Source organism: Callithrix jacchus, chromosome X (genome assembly GCF_049354715.1).
Source record: "Callithrix jacchus isolate 240 chromosome X, calJac240_pri, whole genome shotgun sequence".
Classification (NCBI taxonomy): domain Eukaryota; kingdom Metazoa; phylum Chordata; class Mammalia; order Primates; family Cebidae; genus Callithrix; species Callithrix jacchus.
In genome coordinates, this window is record NC_133524.1 from 38,112,676 (window position 1) to 38,135,030 (window position 22,355).

General features: G+C 36.7%; 1 protein-coding gene across 5 annotated transcripts in view; it reads right to left on the reverse strand.

Moving 5' to 3' along the window:
- Positions 1–22,355, reverse strand: part of PRRG1 (proline rich and Gla domain 1) — a 93,780-nt gene that overhangs the window by 64,708 nt on the left and 6,717 nt on the right. The gene's annotated exons all lie outside the window — the stretch shown is intronic.

The following is a 22,355-nucleotide window of genomic DNA, read 5'->3' on the forward strand; positions in this document are numbered from 1 at the left end:
TATAGCTGGATCTGTAGTTACAGGTCACTAGAGCCAACAACAGCAAGATGGCTACCTACAGCCCCATAATGAACCCAGAAGTCTCAAGCTTTCTTAAGGTTTCCAAGTTTGCCTACATTACTGAGTAAATGGAGAGACACAGGGCAGATAACTGCAGAGAGTTTCTAAATTATGATATTAAATACTTAGATTAATCTCAGGAAACAGTTCTATACTACATCTCTTTTACAATAATCATACTGATAAGTCAATGCCAAATCCCTACATTTAGTGAAAGATCAACCAAGCTACTCTGAACTCATTCCTACTCAATACTGAATAGCATGTATAGTACAGCCTATAATTTGCCATAATGACATAAAGACCCCACATAATCTCTTACATGTGCATTACCAAGAGGATAATGGGCCAAAAGTCAACTCTTTCAAGTTATATTTTGAGGAATTTTATAATTCATATTCTACAGAACATCTTAACCCCAATATTAGAAAAACTGTCATTCTTTGCTATGCTATGCTCTACTTGAGAATTTCCGTAAGCCTCCTAATTTTGATGCACATCTTTAAAGTGTTCATGTTAATAATTTAATTTACTTTGACTATCATATGAGGCAGAAACTACAAAATGAACTTTATTTAATTACCTGGTCCACTATTTCCTACAGTCTTTCAACTAATGAGTTAAACAGAAGAAGTAGAAAACACAACTATAGAATTTATCCCAAAACTATTCATTTAGATAGCTCTTTATATAACAAAGTATATCATGGACAGATTAATCTTTTATACAAAATGACTTGAAATATGTTGGCTGTTTATCAACATGAATGTAAGATGAAAAATATGCAAATATTTTATTTAATCATCTTATTTCTGAGATAAACAAAACATTCACATTTAGTGAATAATTTAAAGTGAACCCCTAATAGATTAAACTAGTATTAACTGAATACCTAACTTTGTGACAGGCATTGTATTAAGAATAGTAGAAATGAGCATTCGTCTCAAAAAAGTCCTAACTAGGTTAACAAAAAATTTCCAGATTCTGTGAAAAGTTATTCAAATTTCAGTATAACAGAGGGAGGTGGGATTATATAGGTTGCTCATAGCCTCCATTGTTCTGATTGTCTCTACAATGTCCCCCTCCCCTACTCCCTGGTGTATGGAAATCAAGAGGCTGGGATATCACAAGATTCTACCTTACCAAAAGTCACTGAGGGACCACATAGTCCTGGTTTCTAAGAGAGATTATTCAGTAAAGCAGAGGAGATTTTTTGTCCTCAAGGAAATATTCCTGAAAACGTTCCATTTCTGGGCATGATGAACTCAGAACCTATAGGATCCTCTCCCTCATCAGCATATATATATATTACACACAGAGAAAATAACTATAAAACATGGATATAATAGAAACAGAAATGAACTTAAGGTACTGGACAATGAACAGAAACACACAGATTCAGATGAGGAACCCACAACTGCTAGGAGGATTGGAGACTTAAATCTGGGCTAAGTGCAGCCATTGTGGTGAAGAACAGCTAGTGGAGAAGGGGGTACACACAGGCAAGAAAATCCGCTTTTTTTTGTCCTAGGAAATCAGAAAAGTTGAAAAATGCTGATGAGTGTGGGGAATACTAGAAGGAAGAGAGCCAGGGAGGGAATTCCTAAACTCTGTTCACACACATTGAACCCTGAACCATGTTCCTGTGTAACAGATACAAAGCAAGAGAACAATTCTAAACTGAGACTAAAGCTGCCACCCTGAGAGTACTGGTGAGTGAAGAGAAAAAGACATACTGGTAGAGTTGGTATAGTCACTTGCAAGAGAGTATATGGTGTTAGTCTAGTACTAGGTACAAAATATGCACAGCCAAAGTGGGTAACTGTACAAAAAAAAATCCAGTCACTTAGGCCTAAAAAACAAAAACAAAAAACCCAAACAGATTCCAGAAATCATGATCACTGACGACAAAGAGCTAAAGAGTGGATCCTTAAGCTCTGCCTACTCACATTTCTGACTAAACAGTGAACCATGCTTATACAATCCAGACTTTCAGCAGCCCATCCAAAAACAAAAGATCTGAATGAAGATAAGAGCTGTTGCAAAGGAATAGAGTTAGCTGTTCAAGCCCAGCCAACAAAACTAGATGCTAAAACAGAGGAAACAATACTTTCTGGGTGAAAACAACATAGTCCAGAATCTCCTCAATTTAAAATTCATAATATCTAAGATATAACCCAAAAGTACACAGAATACAAAGAATAAAGAAAATAGAACACACTATAAACAGAAAAAAAAATCAATGTAGTACAACTCTATGATGAACCAGATACTGGAAGTTACATGAAGATTTTAAACTGGTATCATCAGTGAAATACAAATAGACATATTTCTAATTCATGAAAACCTGACTTTCATTTTCTGGTCCAGAATGTAAGGAGCTTGGAAGTTATCACTCTTATCCTCACAAGAAAAATGCTAATGAAACTGAAAATTAACAACTCTTCCTACTTCCATCATAAATTGTAATTTCAGGGCAAGCTACTGCCCCTAAAACTATAGAGACAGACAGGCAGATATAGAAAATCCAACTTTCTGAAGCAGAAGCCCAGGAGAAAACTCCAGAACCAGTACCAGGGTAAGAAAACATAAACTGTAGTTTGAGAGTTGGAAACTCCAGGGAGGCCCAATCTTAGCCCTATATCCACTTTTATGAGTTTTCGCTCCAGCAGCCATATCAGGTTCTTACAGTAAAGATTAAAGAAAGATTATCTCGGGCTTCAGACAGGGAGAGTGAAAAAGCAGCCATTTTATGAAACACTCAGGAACATCCTCTTTCTTAACAAGGTCTGCCCTCAAGGGAAACTATAGTGGTTCTTGAGTATCCATGGATATCTAAATCCAGAGATACTCAAGTCCCTTAAATACAATGGTGTTGTATTTGCACATAAATTATGAACATCCTCCCATATACTTATAATCATCTCTAGATTGCTTATAATACCTCATACAATATAAATGCTATGTAAATAGTTCCTATACTGTAATTTTTATTTGTGTTATTTTATATTATTGCATTGTTATTCTTTATTGATTTTTTCCCAAATATTTTCCATCCATCATTGGTTGAATCTGTGCAAGTGTAACTCATGGATCCAGAGGGCCAATTGTATTACTAGAACATAACCAACTGGGGATTTAGCAGACCCTAACTGACCTGGAAGAAGCAAATGCCCAATTCCCTTCCCCATTTACCCTTCCTATTTCACCTAAGGTGGGAAAAATAAAGCAAAACTGAGAAGTACTTGCAAAGGTCAGTCTAGGGCAGAGGCTCATTAAAAGACTGAGACCCAATCATAGGACTATAGAACACTTCTCTCCCTATACTTTACAACATCAATAGGGATCCTGTATAACAAGGGGATACAACAGAAATAATTTTATATCTCACATCTTAAGAAAAAGTTGCTACAGGAACTCAAAGATAACAGGGAAGTAAAAAAAAAAAAAGCAGAGCAAATTTTATTTCCTGACACAGCTACAGAAAACACTAAACACAGCCAAATCCCTAACCAAATAAACCTAAAACATTACACTAAATGTCTTTTCACCTTAATTTATTTTACCCAATACATCGTTTCCAGCTTTTGACAAAAAAAAAAAAATCACAAGGCATACTAAAACGTAAAAAGACATGGTTTGATGAGGCAGAACATCAGAACCAACCTCAATTATGACAGAGACCTTGGATTTATCAATTCATGAAAACCTCAGTAGAGAAACAGGAAGCCTCAGCAGAGAAATAAAGGCAATAAAAAAGGAAATTTTAAAATACAAAATATGATTTTTGGAAAAAACCACTAGATGGATTTAACAGCAAAATGGACATGACAGGAATAAGTGAACTCAAAGACAGATCAACAGAAATTACATAAGTTGAAGAATAGAGAAAAAAATGAAACAAATTGAACAGAAGCTCAAAAACTTAATAGATGATATCTGTCATATATAAGTAAATTTAGTATACCAGTAGAATTGATAGAATGGGACATAAAATATATGTGAAGAAACAATAAATGAAAATTTCCCAAATTTTTCATTTGGGAAAGATAGCAATGAAATGAATAGATACAAAATGATTTTGAAGTAAAATAAATACAGAGAAGCCCATTCTGAGGTAAAAAATAAACCACTGTAAATCAAAGAGGAATAGCCTTGAAAGCAGCAAAAGAAAAATGATATCACAGTCAAAAACACAGTTCAATTAATGCTTAACTTCTCATCAGAAACTACGGATCACAGACACTAAAGAAAATAAAATTACAGACCAATATCCCTGATGAACACAAATGCAAAAATACTCAACAAAATAGTAGCAAACTGAATTCAATAGCATATTTAAAAGGTTATTCACCAGAACAAATGGAATATATTCCTGAAACACAAGGACAATTCAACATATGGAAAGCTATAAATATGACACACTATATTAACAGAATGATAGACAAAAACTATATGATCATCTCAATATGTACAGAAAAGCATTTGATAAAATTTAACATCATTTCCTGATAAACTCTCAACAAATTAGATATAGAGGAATGCATCTCAATACAATAAAGGCCATACATGACAAGCCCACAGCTAATAGCATACTCAGTGATAAAAAGTTGAAAGCTTTTCCTCTAAGATCTGGAACAAAGACACCCAATCTCAAAAATTCTATTCAAAATAGAACTGGAAATCCTAGCCAGAGCAATTAGGCAAGAGAAAAAAACAAAAGGTATGAAAATCAGAAAATAAAAAACCATCTGCAGATAAAATGATCTTATATAGAGAAAACTTGAAGAACTCTACCAAAAAACTATTGTAAGTAATAAACAAATTTCATTAAAACTAATAGCTACAGGATACAAAATCAGCATATCAAAGTAAGTAGTATTGTCATACAGTAATAACGAACTGCCCACAAAATAAATCAGGAAAACAATCCCATTTCCAGTTGCTACAAAACAACAACAACAACAACAAAAACCCACTTAGGAATAATTTCAATGACATTTTTCACAGAAATAGAGAAAATGATCCTAAAATTCATGTTGAACTACAAAAGACCTACACTAGCCAAAGCAACCTTGAGTGGGGAAAAAAAAAGCTTGACACATCACAGTACCTGACTTCAAAATATCCTACAAAGCTAAAGTAATAAAAACTATATTTTACTGACATAAAAACAGACACATGGACAAATGGAACAGGATGGAGAGCCTAGACACAGACCCATATATTTAATGGTCAATTGGTTTTGCAAAAAGGGACCAAGAACACATTATGGGAAAAGGAGAGTCTCTTCAATAAAATGGTGATAGGAAAACTGATATCCAAATGCAAATGAGTGAAACTGGACCATTATATCACGCCATATACAATAATCAACTCAAAATGGATTAAAGACCTAAAGGCAAGACCTGAAACTATAAATCTACTTGTAGAAAACATAAAGGGAAGGTTCCACGGCATTGGTCTGGGCAATAGTTTTTGCTTATAGCACCAAAAGCACAGGCAACAAAGGCACAAAAATAGACAAATTAGATTTCATCAAACTGAAAAGCTTCTGGACAGCCAAGGGAACAATAAACAGAATGAAGAGATAGCCCATGGAATGGGAGAAAATATTGGCAAACTATACATCTGATAAGGAGTTAATAGCCAGAATACATAAGGAACTCAAATATCTCAATAGCAAGAAAATAAATAGTCCAATTTAAAAATGGGCAAAGTTAGCTGGGCACAGTGGCTCAACCCTGTAATCCCAGCACTTTGGGAGTCTGAGGCAGGTGGATCACTTAAGGTCAGGAGTTCAAGACCAGCCTGGTCAACAAAGTGAAACTGTCTCTACTAAAAATACAAAAAAATTAGCTGGACGTGCTGGTGGGCACCTGTAATTCCAACTACTTAGGAGGCTGAAGCAGAAAAATTACTTGAACCCGGGATGAAAAGGTTGCAGTGAGCTGAGATTGTGCCACTGCACTCCAGCCTGGGCAAGAGCATAAGACTCCATCTCAAAAATAAATAAATTAAATTATAAATGGGCAAAGTACCTGACAGACATTTCTCAAAGACTACAAATGGTCTGCAAGTATATAAAAATGCTCAGCATCACTAAGGGAAATGCAAGTTGAAACCACAACTAGATATACCCCACACTTATTAGCACATATCAAAATGGTAAAAGACAAGAAGTGTTGGTAAAGATGTGAAGAAAAGTGAAACCTTCAACACTATTGGTGAAAATGTAAATTAGTATAGCCAGTTTGGAAAACAGAATGGAGATTCCTCAAAAAATTTAAAAACTACTACCATACGATCTAGCAATTTTGTCACAGAATTCTTGCAGCATTGCTTCACCAGCCAGAAACCTCTGTGGCCAGTGGCATGTTTGCCTGAGTTTTGCTAGGGCCTGCAGAGCTCATTCCACCTATTCAGCCTGGCAGACTGCACTCCGCTCACGCTACCAGCGAGGCTCCCATGCTTGCCAAGGGCAAGCCAGGCATGGAGTGGCGAGAGGTGTGTGAACAAATGTAGGGTCCAGCCACTGTGCATAGCCAGGCATGCTGGCTGTAGTGGGGCTGGAAGGTCCAGGAGCTGGCATGGTCACTGGCTTCCTGCAAGGCTGCAGCTGGACCAGGCGTACTGCAAGCAGCTTCCACAGTTGGCACCAGGGAATGCAGTGGCACCCAGAAACTTGGAAATGCCAGGAACTGCAGAGCCCCAAACAGGGTGTCACAGCCCTGGCGCAGGGAACTTTTAGGTCCGGGCTACCTGAAGGGAAGCAACTCTTCTCTCCTCTCTTCTCTCCTCCTTGTTGCCTACAACATGTTGAGCAAGGGGTGTGTTTCAGCCCTGTTTGTGTTACAGCTCTTTTTGCCCTGCCATTGGTGGGTCCCAAGTTCTTCTCTTGCATCCAAGAAGGATGAGGTACATGGACAAGTGGAGAGTGAGCAAGGCAAAAAGGAGCTTTATTGAGCAACAGAACAGCTCAGAGGAGACCTACATTGGGTAAGTCCTCTCCACAGGCAGGGTGTCTTGATTAGTGTTCAGCTCTCAGCAGAGAGGAGACCTTGGGGTGGGCAGCTCCTCTCCACAGCTGGACATCCCATCCTTTCCTCAAGTCTGAGTCCAGGGTTTTCATATGCTTCAGAGGGTAGGAAGTACAAGCTGACTGGTCCATGAGTGGCCAAGGGTAGGCTGGAAAAAGCACCATTAGTTCCACTCCAGTCTGTGGGACTGACAGCCTGGCGCCCTGGTTTCAGGCCTTCCCTGGCTTGAAGGTGGGGCTTCACCAGTGATCTGACCCTTTCTACCCAGAAGTCTATCTGCCTCCTGCCATCATTCATGGCATCCAGGCTGTTTGTCCTGAGGGACGCCTGCAGGCCAGCACCAAGCTGCCCTCAGCTGCCCCTTGGCCACCCTCCCATGCTTGTTGGCATCCACCTGGTCAGTTGCAACAGTGCCTGGGCTCAGCCTCAACTTTGCTCTGAGATCAGAGTGGGCACCAGGAGCAGGCAAAGGCCAGGCAGCAGCAGCAGGTACTTCTAAGCCTGCAGAGGCATAGGGGGGCCTTCCCAGACCACCAAGAGTACAGAGATTCCTGGGTCCCCAAACATGGCTGGGCAACTACAGCTGGGCCTGGGAGAATAGGGCTCCTGTCTGCTCCCAGCCCCAAGGGCACAGGGAGGCCTGGGTCCACAGCCATAACTTGGGTGGCTATAGTTGTGTTGGGAGGGCAGAGCTCCTGCCTACTCCCAGCCCCTGCTGGCTCCATGGAGTGAGCAGCCCTAGCTGTACCTCCCCTACTGCAGCTGGTGTCATGGCAGCAGCTGCTCTAGGTGGACCACTGTTGCCATCAATTCCACTATGGGATATATATCCAAAAATAAATAAATCAGAATGTCAAAGAGATATCCTAACTCCCATATTCATTGCAGCATTGTTCACAATAGCCAAGATATGGAATCAATCTAAGTGTCCTTCAGCAGATAAACAGATAAAGAAAACGTGTATGTACTCACAATGAAATACTATTCAGCCTTCAAAATGAAAGGATTTCCTGTCATTTGCAACAACATGGATAAACCTGAAGGGCGTTAAGTGAAATAAGCCAAGCACAGAAAGTTAAATATCACATAATCTCACTTATATGAAATCTAAAAAAGTTGAACTCATAGAAACAGAGAGTAAATGGTGGTATATTAGTCTGTTATTTTGCCGTTAATAAAAACATACCTGAGACTGGGTAATTCATAAAGAAAAAGAGATTTAAGGGACTTACAATTCCACATGGTTGGGGAGGCCTCACTATCATGGCAGAAGGCAAAGGAGGAGCAAAGGCATGTGGCAGGCAAGAGAGCATGTGCAGGGGAAGTGCCCTTTATAAAACCATCGGATCTCATGAGACTAATTCACTATCAGGAGAACAGCATCGGAAAGACCCACCCTTTGATTCAGTTGCCTCCTGCCAGGTCCCTCCCATGATACATGGGGATTATGGGAGCTACAATTCAAGATGAGATTTCAGTGGGGACACAGCCAAACCATATCAGGTGGTTATCAGGAACTGGGTGGGGGAAAATCAAAGAGATGTTGGTCACATGATACAAAATTTCAGTTAGACAGTAGGAATAAATTCAAGAGGTGTACTGTACAACATGGTGACTATAGTTAATAACAATGCACTATGTACTTGAAAAATGCTGAGGAAGTAGTTATTAAGTGATTTTACCACAAAAATGATATGTGAGGTAATACATATATGTTAATTAGCTCAATTTAGCAATCTTACAATGTATACATATTTTAAAACATCTCTTACCACATATCTATGAAATTTTCATCAATTAAATTTTAAACTTAAAAAAATGAAGGGCTGAAAAACTGTTAAAACATCTTTAAAGCCTTAAAAACACAAAATATTAACCCAAAATTTTATATTCAGCAAAAATATCACTGGAGCATGAAAGTGAAATAAAGATATTTTTACATAAAACTAAAAGCATTCCTCGTTGGGCAACCTGCACTATAAGAAATGCTAGAAGTTATTTAAATAGAAGAGAAATGATACCAAATGGAATTGGGATACTCAAAAATGAATGAAGAGAATCAGAAAAGGTAAATCGTGGAGTAAATGCAAAATACTATTTTATCCTTTTTTTCCTATTTATAAACTAAATAACTGTTTAAAAGTAAAATGATAATAGTGTTTTGTGGGCTGCATGAGTAGAGGGGAGTTTGTTTTACATATAATCACTATAATCAAAAGAATAGGGATGTGGGCCTGTAAATTTGTAAGATTTCCATATTGTACTTAAAATAGTACATTATTAAGTAAGTGGACCATGAAAGTTATGACTGTGTCTTATAATTTCTAGGGCAGCCACTATAAAAAAAATAGTGCAAAGAAAAAAATAGAGTATCAATGGGAAAAAACAAAATAGAACAGTGAAAACATTTTCAGATACTAAAAAAAGCTCAAAAAGAGGAAATAAAAGACAGAAGAGGCAAGTAGAAAACAAAAACATATGTTAGGTCTAAACCTAACTACATTGGCAGTTATATTAAAAATTACTGATGTAGATTTCAGTTAAAAAGGCAGAGATTGTCAGAAGGTAAAAACTTTAAAAAATCAAAGTAACTATATACTGTTTATAATATATTTATTTTAAATATAAATATACAGATGGGTCAAGAGTGCAGGTTGGATGGAAAAGATACATCTTGAAAAGAGTTAAGTAAAAGGCCAGCATGGCCATTAATACAGAAGGCAAATATAAAAACCAAATGTATTATGAGGGATAAAGAAGGACAATTCATAATGATAAAAGGGTCAATTCAATAGAAAAGCATCACGCCAAATGCATATGGATCCCATAACAGCATTTTAAAATACATGAAACAAGAACTGTCAGAATTGAATGCAGAAATCCATAATTCCACAATCATAACTAGAGATTTTAACAATCTTGTCTCAGCAATTAATTGAAGTAGAAAAACAAAATCAGCAAGACATAGAAGACCTGAACACTATCAGCTACTTTTATCTAATTGGTATTTATAGAACAATACATCCAGTAATGGCAAAATACACATTCTTTTCAGGGAACGTGATACATTTAGCAGAAAAGATCATACTCTAGGCCATATAACAAGTCTCAACATTAAAAACAAAGAAATCATATGGAGTATGTTCTCTGACCACAATAAAATTAAATTAGAATACAGTTTTGGGGAACCCAGGACCACCCACAAGTTCGAGGTACATCAGGACTCAATATCCGCTTATACTCAAGGCTAAAATGTACTACAGCAAAAGGAACAAAGTAAAAGCATCAGGAAAATGATATGCATTGGGTAAAACCCAGAGAGGTCAGACATAGGCTTTTTATGCCTTTCTCTCTAGTAGTGCAATATAGGTACATATCTAGAATATCTCTGAAGAAGAACATAAGAGCATTTAAGTCTTAGCATTCATGGCTTTTATAGAGGGCTGGTCATATAGGCATATCCAGCTATTTGACCAGCCATAATAACCAAGACTTAGAAACCAGATATACCTTATCAATCTTGATGTTAGTACAAAGCAATTTTAACAGAAAGGTACCTACAACATAGTCCATTGCTCCAGGTGTAGAAAAAAAAATCCACTGTTTACATAAAAGACTTCCAAAGGGCCACATTCCCAGTGGCTGGTCAAGAGTCAATCATGTTTCCAAGTTCCCTTGAAAATACAAAGGAGAACTGCTGAATGTTAACACAGATCTGCTGTGTTAACATTTTCCTCTTAAATTTACCTACATGAAAACTAGGAAAACCCTACATATTTGGACAGTAAAAACACAACTGTAAATTAATCATGGGATTAAAGAATAAATTACAAGAAAAAATAGACAAAATTTTGAACTAAATAGTAATAAAAATATAAAACGAAATCTACTAATACAGTTAAAACAGTGCTTAGAAGGCAACAATGCCCTAAATGCCAATATTAGAAAGGAATATAATGCAAAATCAATAAATATTGGAGATTTTTTTACAAAAATGTATAATTTAGAGATTACTCTCCATGTTGTCTTCTATTTTTTCCACTTATTATGCCAAAATATAAACGTTTTACAGATGCTTACATGGTGAAACATTTGGTTTCTTTGAAACACAAAACACCATAGACTAAAGAGACCACAGGATTGATGAGCAGGAAGCAACCACATATTCAAAGTGCACCATTCTGAGTAGGCCCAAACAATGTCATTATGCTTCCTTTCTTACCACACTCAGGTAGTTGTGTGTGTGAGGGAAGCTTCAGAACTGGTATGGCCCTTCTAATTGTGTAAATAAGACTTTCCAATGAGTTGGTCTTGCTATCTTCCTTGGACTGACAATGAAAAAAGCAATTCTGAGTAATTCTGAGATACAGCCCTGGCCTCTGTCCACCTGCCAAAATGTGGACTCCATTCTACCCAGAGACAAGTACAAGGCTCAAGGAATATCCCATAATACATATACTAGCTGGGTGTTTGGTCAATAAGAGTCCCACTGTGTTACACAGTCAAACATTCCCAAAGCAGCAAAGTGGTGGCTAACAGGGCCACAAGTATTAATAATACAGCTGTTAGGTTGGCTTACCATACTTCCATTGATTTGGCTGGTAAAGGAAATTGGGCCCAGATGAATTCAGACAACTGATTATTTACATAGACATCAAAAGTTAAATCAGCATGGTATCAGTTCCCCAAGTCCCCCGTCTCACATCATGACAATAAACTAGAAGATACACATGACAGATGGGCCAAGCAATGGATCATGCTGCAGCTGAAGAGCCATCTCTAAACTAAATCTAAAAAAATTCATAGGCTTATATAGAACCCTGCAGTTGTATCCCACACAGGGTATAAGATGGAAAGTTCTGAATTCAACTGAAACTAGAAAATGGGTGAGAAATGGTGTTATGACAGTTTCCTACATGATAGGGATATGAAACTCTCTCATGGCAGCGCCTCACCAGGCTTTTTATCTTCCTTGCTCTAGCCAGAACTGCAGGGCATTTCACTAAGACTTGAGTCAGACTACAGTCAAGCATTGCCCCCATATCCTATGCTAAGTTGTGCAAAGTTGCCAGAGTGCTGCCCAGCAAGGCTGTTCTGTAATATGCTGAACTTACCTGATTTTCTGTGAGCCAGAAGTATTAGAATGACATTTAATTTCAAAAATTTTTAAGTCCCCACTGAGACTTGAATTAGTTAAAGGAAAGCGATAGTAGGGTAGGGATAGGTAGGGAAAGCATGAAGCTTTTAACAGAATATCCTGTCACCTACCATAAAGACTAATGCAATTAATCACTCAAAATACAGGGACCCCTGAAGTAGGGGACCTATTTGTGGAAGAATATTGCTATGCACAGTGAAGGAAGCACTTGTACTACCTAACCACACACTCTTGTTCCCACAGAAGGATACTCTTAAGGTCTTGTAATACTCTGAAAATAATACTGTTGCTTCTGGTCAAATCAAAAGCAATGGTTCTAAAGCCAAAGGGGCACTACAATGAGAGACATCTACCCAAGAAAGTGCTAGAACCTAAGCTGTAAACTAAGATCAAGTCAGAGCTCTCTGAGATACTCTGCTTTAACCCTGGCTGGCTGGAGAACCTCCAACAAAATGAGTTTTAATCACATTTCCTCAAATGTAGATATGGACATACAGACAACAGGTTATTATATAGCAACTAAAATTTACCTACACCAAAATGGAGGCTAGAAGTTCATTAACTTTTGGCCATCTTAATACGATTCATAGTTTCTGCCGATACTACATATAGAGCTATATTAAACATTTTTGGAATAAAAAAATGCAATGCCTCTTATAAAGTTCTACTTAATATGACTATATGTAGGAAGGGAATGCTGAAGATTTATTTGCCAACAATTTACACAGACATCTGACTTAATTAAGACTGTTTGAAGACAATTCATATACTGTTTCAGACAAATTGGTCCTGCCACGTGTGTGATGATGGGAAAAAAGAGAAGCAAAATCACATGCCATTGTAGCAATGTAACAGGAAAAAATATTAAAAACATCAGTTGAAGTCCAGTAACTACAGCACAAGAAGGATTAAACCATGGATACGCCCAGAGAGGGAGGTGAGAGTTAACTCTACAATGTCACTGGGCAAGTCCTCTGGGAAGATGGGAAGAAACAGGAAAAAGAATTCATAAATAATTTATGGCCTATTATCCAGCTAAGAAAAAAATGGAGAATGGGGAAAAAAATCCATGCAAACCTTGAGAGAGTTCTGTGGACATGAAACTACAATAAAAATTCAAGAGAATATTTTTGCCTTCACTAATTATGGGCTACACTGGGATATGCTAAACTTACAGTGCAGTATAAACTCCCAAAGTAATCTACTAATCACATGATTATTGCAGTCAATCCAATGTTAGATAAAAGGCAAAATGGTTTTAATCTCAAGACTTGCATTTAAAATGAGTTTGGGATGTGAGCCTGTAAATGATAATCAGATTGCATTCGCTCATATATGCTGGAGAAAGGAGGTAATGAGAAAGTGGGCTCACTTTCTTACCTTCCCTGCTTGTATCAGCAAGGAGGAGTAGATGGTTAACAGAAAAGCAATAAAAAGCTGAAACTTTTTCAGAGGGGGTGATATAGACTACCATTAGCTCCTTAATACAGGGGCCTTAACTCTAGCATCAGGACTGTGATTTCTCCAAAGGAGTGGCAAAGGGAACTCCATGTGGTCACATTCCTGTTTATACCCAGGATCCAGAAGTCTTTATCCTGAATACAGAACCTTCTTCCTATTTAACAATATGAGAATAAAAGGAGAAAAAGCAGACATATAGGTGGGGTGTTAGGCAGTGGGGAGCTGTTCTGTTTTAGACAGTTTAGTTTAACATAGGCAATCATGTATATGCCTCTGGATCTTCAGGGAAAATTTTTGACTGGGTAGAGATGTGAGAATTTTCAGTGTGAAGAATGAGGTTGAGGTTGTGGAAATTAATGGCATTAACCAAGGAAGGGGCAAAAGTCAAGAAAGAAGTTTTGGGGGTGAATGACTCACAGGTCAAGTAAGATGAAGCAGGTAAGTGACAGCCTTCTTTTGGAAGTAGCGTTCATCATATAATATCAACTACACTTTCAGGCATCCAAAGAAAAAAAGCATCCATTTAAACTGATCTTTTCCTTTACTAGACAACTGGATCAGACTCAACTACTTAAATTCACTGCCATCTCTTTTAACGGAAAGGTATAGTGGATAATATTAATTCAACAATACTTGAGTAGGTGATCTCATCAATTCAACAAACATTTTTTAGCACCTATCATATGCCTGCTACTGTGTTAAACACAGGGAGAGTACCCTTTCTAAAAAATTTAGAGTCTCCTCTCATTACTTTAGTTAATGTTCATTAACCACTAATCCATGTTAGATCATAATGCTAGATGCATGAAATGCATGCATAGTAATGTTTTATCTTTGTAAACACAAAGTCTTACTGTGTGAAACTGAGAATGAGAAGAGACAGCCCAAAACTATGCTTCATGCAATGGGTCTCCTAAAAAAAAAAAAAAAAAAACCTCCATGCTTTAATATCAGAGAAACCTGATTTGATATTTCAGTTCTTTTATATACCTCCAAAATGAGCTTGGGCACTTACTCTTTGAACTGCAGTGTACTTATTAGATAGTGGGGATAAATACCATATACCTAACAGGGTAATAAAAATAACAAAAATAAAATATTTGATGCAACATAGCATGGTTATTATTATTGCTGTCATTCATATTACTAAGGAAGATAATCCATATGGCCAGGAATTGCTCAACAGATGAGAGGAAAAAATAATTTGAGCAATCTTCGGAATAATTAACAATCACTATACTCTCATGTGAAGAACAGAATTGTCAAGAGTGGGTTTGGGTCCCAGAAGAAAAACAAAACCCCATTTTAACACAAGATTTGCTCCAGGTCCCCTCCCAGTCTGCTCAGGATTCTAACATCCTTTTCCTCTTGACAGCCCAGTTGAAGTAGACTAGGGTCCACCCACTACAGTGGCATGGATTCTAGGGATATTCAGCATCCTGATTCCTGGTAATGGGAACCAACCAGACACCAAGTAGACAAAGACAATATGGATACTCTGGCCCCTGGTTAATGGGGCTGAGATTCTGGCAGAGAACTAGCCTCAGCTAGAAGGTAAAGAACTGAAATACAAATGAGGAACACAAAAAGAAAAAAAAAATAGAAGAAAGATTAGGCATAAACAACCTTCGAAAGTGAACAGTTTGGCCAGGTGCAGTGGCTCACACCTGTAATCCTAGCACTTTGAGAGGCGAAGGTAGATGGATCACAAGGTCAGGAGTCTGAGACCAGCCTGGCCAATATGGTGAAACCTGTCTCTACTAAAAATACAAAAATTAGCCAGATGTGGTGGCGGGCACCTGTAGTCCCAGCTACTCAGCAAGCTGATGCAGGAGAATCACTTGAACCCAGGAGGTGGAGGTTGCAGTGAGCTGAGATGGTGCCACTGCACTCCAGCCTGGGCCAGAGAGTGAGACTCTGTCTCAAAAAAAAAAAGAAAAGAAAAGAAAAAATTGAACAGTTTAATCTGTAGGGTTAGATGGGGCTTTCTAGGAGTAATGTGAGGTGTGGTTCCTGAAGGTTGGAAGCTTTCAATATCTATGGATGACCAGATTGGGTTAATGACAGGCAAGAAAGACTAGGGAGAAAAGTTAAAAAAAAAATATGACTACTGTATTAGGAAAGAAATAATGCTACAACAACAGCAGTAGGAGTGGACTATTCAAAATTTTGCAAAGGTCAAGCTATAAACTGTTAACATTCATAGTTTAGAGAATAAAATATTTAAAAAGTAAATATTATCATCTACTATGTTATAGCAATGCCATTACTGGGTATATATCCAAAGGATTATAAATTGTTCTACTATAAGGACACATGCACACGAGTGTTCACTGCAGCACTGTTTACAATAGCAAAGACCTGGAACCAACCCAAATGCCCATCGATGATAGACTGGACAGGGAAAATGTGGCACATGTACACCATGGAATATTATGCAGCCACCACAAACGATGAGTTCATGTCGTTTGTAGGGACATGGATGAACCTGGAAACCATCATTCTCAGCAAACTGACAGAAGAACAGAAAATGAAATACCACATGTTCTTACTCATAGGCGGGTGTTGAACAATGAGAACACATGGACACAGGGAGGGGAGCATCACACACTAGGGTCTGTCGGGGGAAATAGAGGAGGGACCATGGGGGTTGGGGAGTTGGGCAGAGAAAGCATGGGGAGAAATGCCAGATATAGGTGATGGGGAGGAAGGCAGCAAATCACACTGCCATGTGTGTACCTATGCAACAATCTTGCATGTTCTTCACATGTACCCCAAAACCTAAAATGCAATAAAAAATAAAATTAAATTAAAAAATTCAAAGAACACATGTATTTATTTTATACTATAGTTCATATTTAATGCAACAAAAATATTTGTATTTTTAGACTGTTAATAAACCTAAATACATTTCCTCTTTTTACTTCCACAATTTTTTTGATAAAACCAAGGAAAAATGACTAAGATAATGAAGCAGGATGACATTACATAGGAAAGTAAATATATCCTTGCCAAAATAATTCTTCTGGTCCCATAGGTAATACTAATACAGAAAAAGAAACTTGGAATATATTCTATTCACTTTTTTGCAGTGACAGCAAATTTTAAAACTAGGCTTATGTTTCTGACTTGTCCTGCTTTTTCCCTGAAGCAAACGTGTCAGAGAGGATTACTGTGGTAAGTTACTCATATAGATTTTTTTTTACAAAGTTGGAATGCATAATATTAGAAACCAAACCACGAAGAACAAGCACACTGGAGACAGATTGGAAGAGATTCACAGAACATAAAGTGCTTTCAATAACAAGACTTTGTCACTGAAAAAGGAGGTGTTTACTTAACTAGGACTCCAGAAAACACACGTCTCAGACACAATTTTGAAAGAAGGGAAGAAACAGACCATAGACAACTTACTCCAATTCAAAGATTAAAATATAAAATGTTCTCCTAAAGAAATTATAGGTTCCAAATTCTGAGGCACTGAAAAAATGTGCCTAAAAGTTCAAATTGTTATTTCAATTCTAGTGCATTTAATGGTCAAGCCTTTCAAGAAGATAACAAGTGCTATCAAAAATTCATCATCAGTATTTGAATGAGGTTGAAAATAACTATACCAATTATTACCATACAATAATGGAAAAAGCAAAGCAATTATTGAGCATTTTTAAGAGCTATGATTACCCCAGCCCTCTGGCACTTGGATTCTCATTTCATTATGCCCAATGATACCTTGAGAAGAAAGGTAAAGCTGGCACACACACCCCTTACATACCAAAGGTGTTCAGTAAATGCTGAACTAAGGTTTGATATATACAGTTATTTCCTTAGGAAATTCTAAAAGTCAACTTGCAATGACAACATTATTTCTATGGTCCCTCAGGTTTTCAGGACAACCAAATAACTTTGCCATTGTAGGAAAGGTGTTGCAATACAAAGAGGTTGTACCCATGAAGGGGTATAGTGTTATTTGAAGACAATGAGTAAGGAAACAGCTGAACTCAACAGCTTTGATAATACCATCAATTAACTGGATATTACTGACATATAAACTACTTCATCCAACAACAGCAAATTACACATTTTTCTCTAGCTCATATGGAACATTCACCAAAACAAATCACATTCTGGGACATAAGACACATCTTAACAAATTTAAAAGAATAGAAATTATGCAATGTCAGCTCTCAGACTACAGTGGAATTAAACTAGAAAACCATAACAGAAGGATAGCTGGAACCCTCCCCATATATATGTAGAGATTAAACTACATACCTCTAAATAACACATGGATTATTAGAGAAGAAATCCCAAGAGAAATTAAAAACATATTTTCAACTAAGTGAAAATTAAAATACAGCTTGTCACACATAATTTGTAGGATGAAGCAAAATTAGTGCTTAGAGGGAAATGTACAGCTTGAATGCCTACATTAGAAAAAAAGAAAGATCTAAAATCAATAGTCTAAGTTTTCATCTTAGGAAATTAGAAAAAGAAGAGCAAATTAAACCCAAAGTAAGTAGAAGAAAAGAAATAATTAAAGCAAAAATCAGTGAAACTGAAAACAGAAAACCAATAAGGAAAAATAAACAAAAACAAAAGCTGTTTTTCTTTTTAAAAGATCAATGAATTCAATAAACTTCTTGCCAGGGTAATTAAGAAAAAAACAGAGAAGACACAAAGTACTATCACAAATGAAAGAAATGACATCACCATAGATTCCATGGACATTAAAAGGATAATAAAGGAATATTATAAACAATTTTATGCCCACAAATTTGATAAGCTAGATGAAATGGACCAATTCCTTAAAAGATACAATCTGCCGGCCGGGCATGGTGGCTCACGTTTGTAATCCCAACATTTTTGGAGGCCAAGGCAGGCAATTCACCTGACGTCAGGAGTTCGAAACCAGCCTGGCCAACATGGCAAAATCCCATCTCTACTAAAAACACAAAAATTAGCCGGGTGCAGTGGTGGGCTCCTGTAATCCCAGCTACTCAGGAGGCTGAGACAGAAGAATGGCTTGAACCTGGGAGGTGGGGGTTGCAGTGAGCCAAGATCATGCCATTGCACTCCAATCTGGGTGACAGAGTGAGACTCTGTCTTGAAGAAAACAAAAAAAGAAAGAAAGATACAATCTGCCAAACCTCACACAAGAAATAGACTATGTGAATAGGACTATATTTATTAAAGAAATTGAAACAGTAATTAATAACCTGCAAAACAGAAAGCACCACACCCAGATGGGTTTACTGCTGAATTCTACCAAACATTTAAGGAATAAACTATAGCAATTATCTACAATCGCTCCAGAAGTTAGAAGCCAAGGCAGTACTATGAGGCCAGAATTACCCTAAAACTAAAACCAGACAAAGACATTACTAGTAAAGAAAACTACAGACCAGTATCTCCCATATATATAGATTGAAAAATCCTCAACAAAATATTAGCAATTGTATCCACCAATCATATATTAAGAATCATACACTATGATCAAGTGAGATATAAAAAAGTTATACACTATGATCAAATGAGATATATGACAAGTATGCAAGGCTAGCTCAATATTCAAAAACCAATTAATGTACTCTATCACATCAACAGGCCAAAGGGGAAAATTTACACGATGATATCCATATATGCAGAAAAAGCACAGTACAAAAATCCAACACTGATTCATGATTTAAAAAAAAAAATCTCAGCAAACTAGGAACAGATGGGAACTTACTCAAGTGGAAAAGGACATCTATAAAAACACTACAGCTGACATCATTTTTCATGGTACAAGACATGAAGCATTCCCTCCAAGCTCAGAAAAAAGGCAAGGATGTCCCCTCTTACCACTCATTTTCAAAATCATACTGGAAAACCCATCTAATGTGATCATACAAGGAAAAGAAACAAAATGTATACAGATTGCAAAGGAAGAAGTAAAACTGTTTTTGTTCACACATGACATGATTGTCTATGTAGAAAAACAGCAAAGAATTGATTGCTTTAAAGAAAACTTCCTGGAAGTAATAAGTGATAATAGCAAGGTTGCAGCATACAACATTTATAGATAAAAGTCAATTCTCTTCCTATTTATCAGCAATGAGCAAGATCTCCATTGTGAAAATCACAAAACTGATGAAAAAAATCAAGACTAAATAAATGAAAAGATATTCCATGTTCATAGATAGGAATACTCAATAGTCTCAAGATATCAATTCTCTCCAACTTGATCTATAAATTCAATGCAACCCCAATCAAAATCCCAGCAAGTGGTTTTGTGAATTTAAAAAAAAACTGATTCTAAAGTTTATATGGAGAGGCAGCAGATACAGAATAGCCAAGGCAATATTGTAGAACAACAAAGTTGGTGGACTGACACTACCCAATTTCAAGAATTACTATAAAACTACAGTAATAAAGACAGTGGCAAAAGAATAGACAAACAGATCAATGTAACAGAATAGAGAGATACATTCACATAGTCAACTCATATTTTACAAAGGAGCAAAGGCAAAACAATGAAGATAGACATGTCAACAAATGATGCTGGAACAACTGCACATCGACATGCAAAAAAAATGAATCTAGATACGGGCCTCACACCCTTCATAAAAATATCAAAATGGATCATAGACCTAAATGTAAAATACAGAACTATAAACCTCTTAGAACATAGGAAAAAATCTACATGACCTCTGATATCATAATGATTTCTTAGTTGTAACACCAAAGGTATAATTCATGAAAGGATTGATAAGCTTGATTTTATTAAAATTATAAACTTCTACTCAGCAAAATACACTGTCAAGAATATGAGAAGTTAAGCCACAGACTATGAGAAAATGTTTGCAGAAGACATATCATATAAACGACTATTATCCAAATTATACAAACAACTCTTAAAACTCAGCAATGAGGAAAAATACAAACCTGATTTTAAAATGGACTGAATAGCTGGACACCTCACCAAAGAAGATATACAGATGGATACAAACAGCAAATAAACATACAGAAAGCTCAACATCATATGTCATTAGAGAACTGCAAGTTAAAACAAGAATGAGCTAGCACTACACAGCTATTAAAATGGCCAAAACAGAGAACATGGACAACACCAAATGCTTACAAGAAAGTGGAGCAACAGAAATTCATCCATTGCTGTTGGGACTAAAAGTGCTAAGTCACTCTGGAAGATACTTTGTCAATTTCTTGCAAAACTAAACATAAAGTAGTCCTCCTTTATCCATTGGCAATATATTACTAGACCCCAAAGGATACCTGAAATCTTGGATAGTATCAACTCCTATACATGCCATGTTTTTTTGATCTAACAACCTAGATGGCTACTAAGTAACTAATGAGTGAAAGGCATACAAGGCACGGATACTGTGGACAAAGGGATGATTCATGTCTTGGGCAGAATGTGGTAGGATGGTGTAAGATTTCATCATGTCAAAATGGCACACAATTGAAAACTTATGACATTTGTTTCTGAAATTTTCCACTGAAAATTTTCAGATCATAGTTGACCTTAGTTAACTAGAAATGTAGAAGATGAAACCATGGATGGGGAGGAGGAATACTATACTCTTACCATATGATCTAGCAATTGAACTTCTTTGTATTCAAATGAGTTGAAAATCTATATCCACATAAAATTACTGCATACAGATATTTATAATAGCTTTATTTATAATTACTAAAATTTAGAAGCAACCAAGATATTTTTTAGTAGGTGAATGAACTGTGGTACATGCAGACAATGGAGTATTATTAAGCACTAAAAATAAATAAGCCATTAAACCATGAAAAAACATGGAGGAAGCTTACATAATATTACTACATGAAATAAACCAATATGAAAAGGCTGCATACTTTATAATTCCAACTATATAACATTTTGAAAAAGGAAAAACTATGGAGATAGTGGAAGGATCAGTGGCTTCCAGGGGCTGGAAGGAAGGGTAATTGAAAAGGAAGAACACAGAGAATTTTTAGGGCAGTGAAACTATATCATATCATAATATTAATACAATACTGCATATGTTGTTATATATTCATCCGAATCCATAAAATTTACAATACCAAGAGTAGGCCCTAATATAAACAATTATCTTTAGGTGATGATGATATGTCATTGAAGATTCATAAACTGCAACAAATATACCACTGTGGTACAGACTGTCCTAATAATGCAGGTGGTTGTATATGTGAGGAGGGGGTATATGGGAACTCTCTGTACTTTCCTTGTAATTTTTCTATGAACCTAACACTGCTCTAAAAACTAAAGTTTTTTAATTCAAGAAAAGAGCAAACAAATGACCATTTCTCTTCCCTTATAATGATGTGATCCATTCCTTGAGTTTCCTGTTTACCCATACCTATCCCCTGAATTCTACTTGAATTACCAAAGAATCATCTCAAACTGAACATGGCCAGTATGTAGTTCTTGATCTTCCCATTTGGAAACTTTCTCTTCTTGCAATCTTCCCACCATTCCCACACTCCTTGCTTGTCTTACTCTATGCTTTATTATTCACTCCTTCTCATTCAGGTTACTCCAGCCACAAAAACTATTTTGCTTTTTTTAGCTAAAAGGTCTCAGAAATAACCCACCTCAAGACTTTTACAATTGCTCTTTC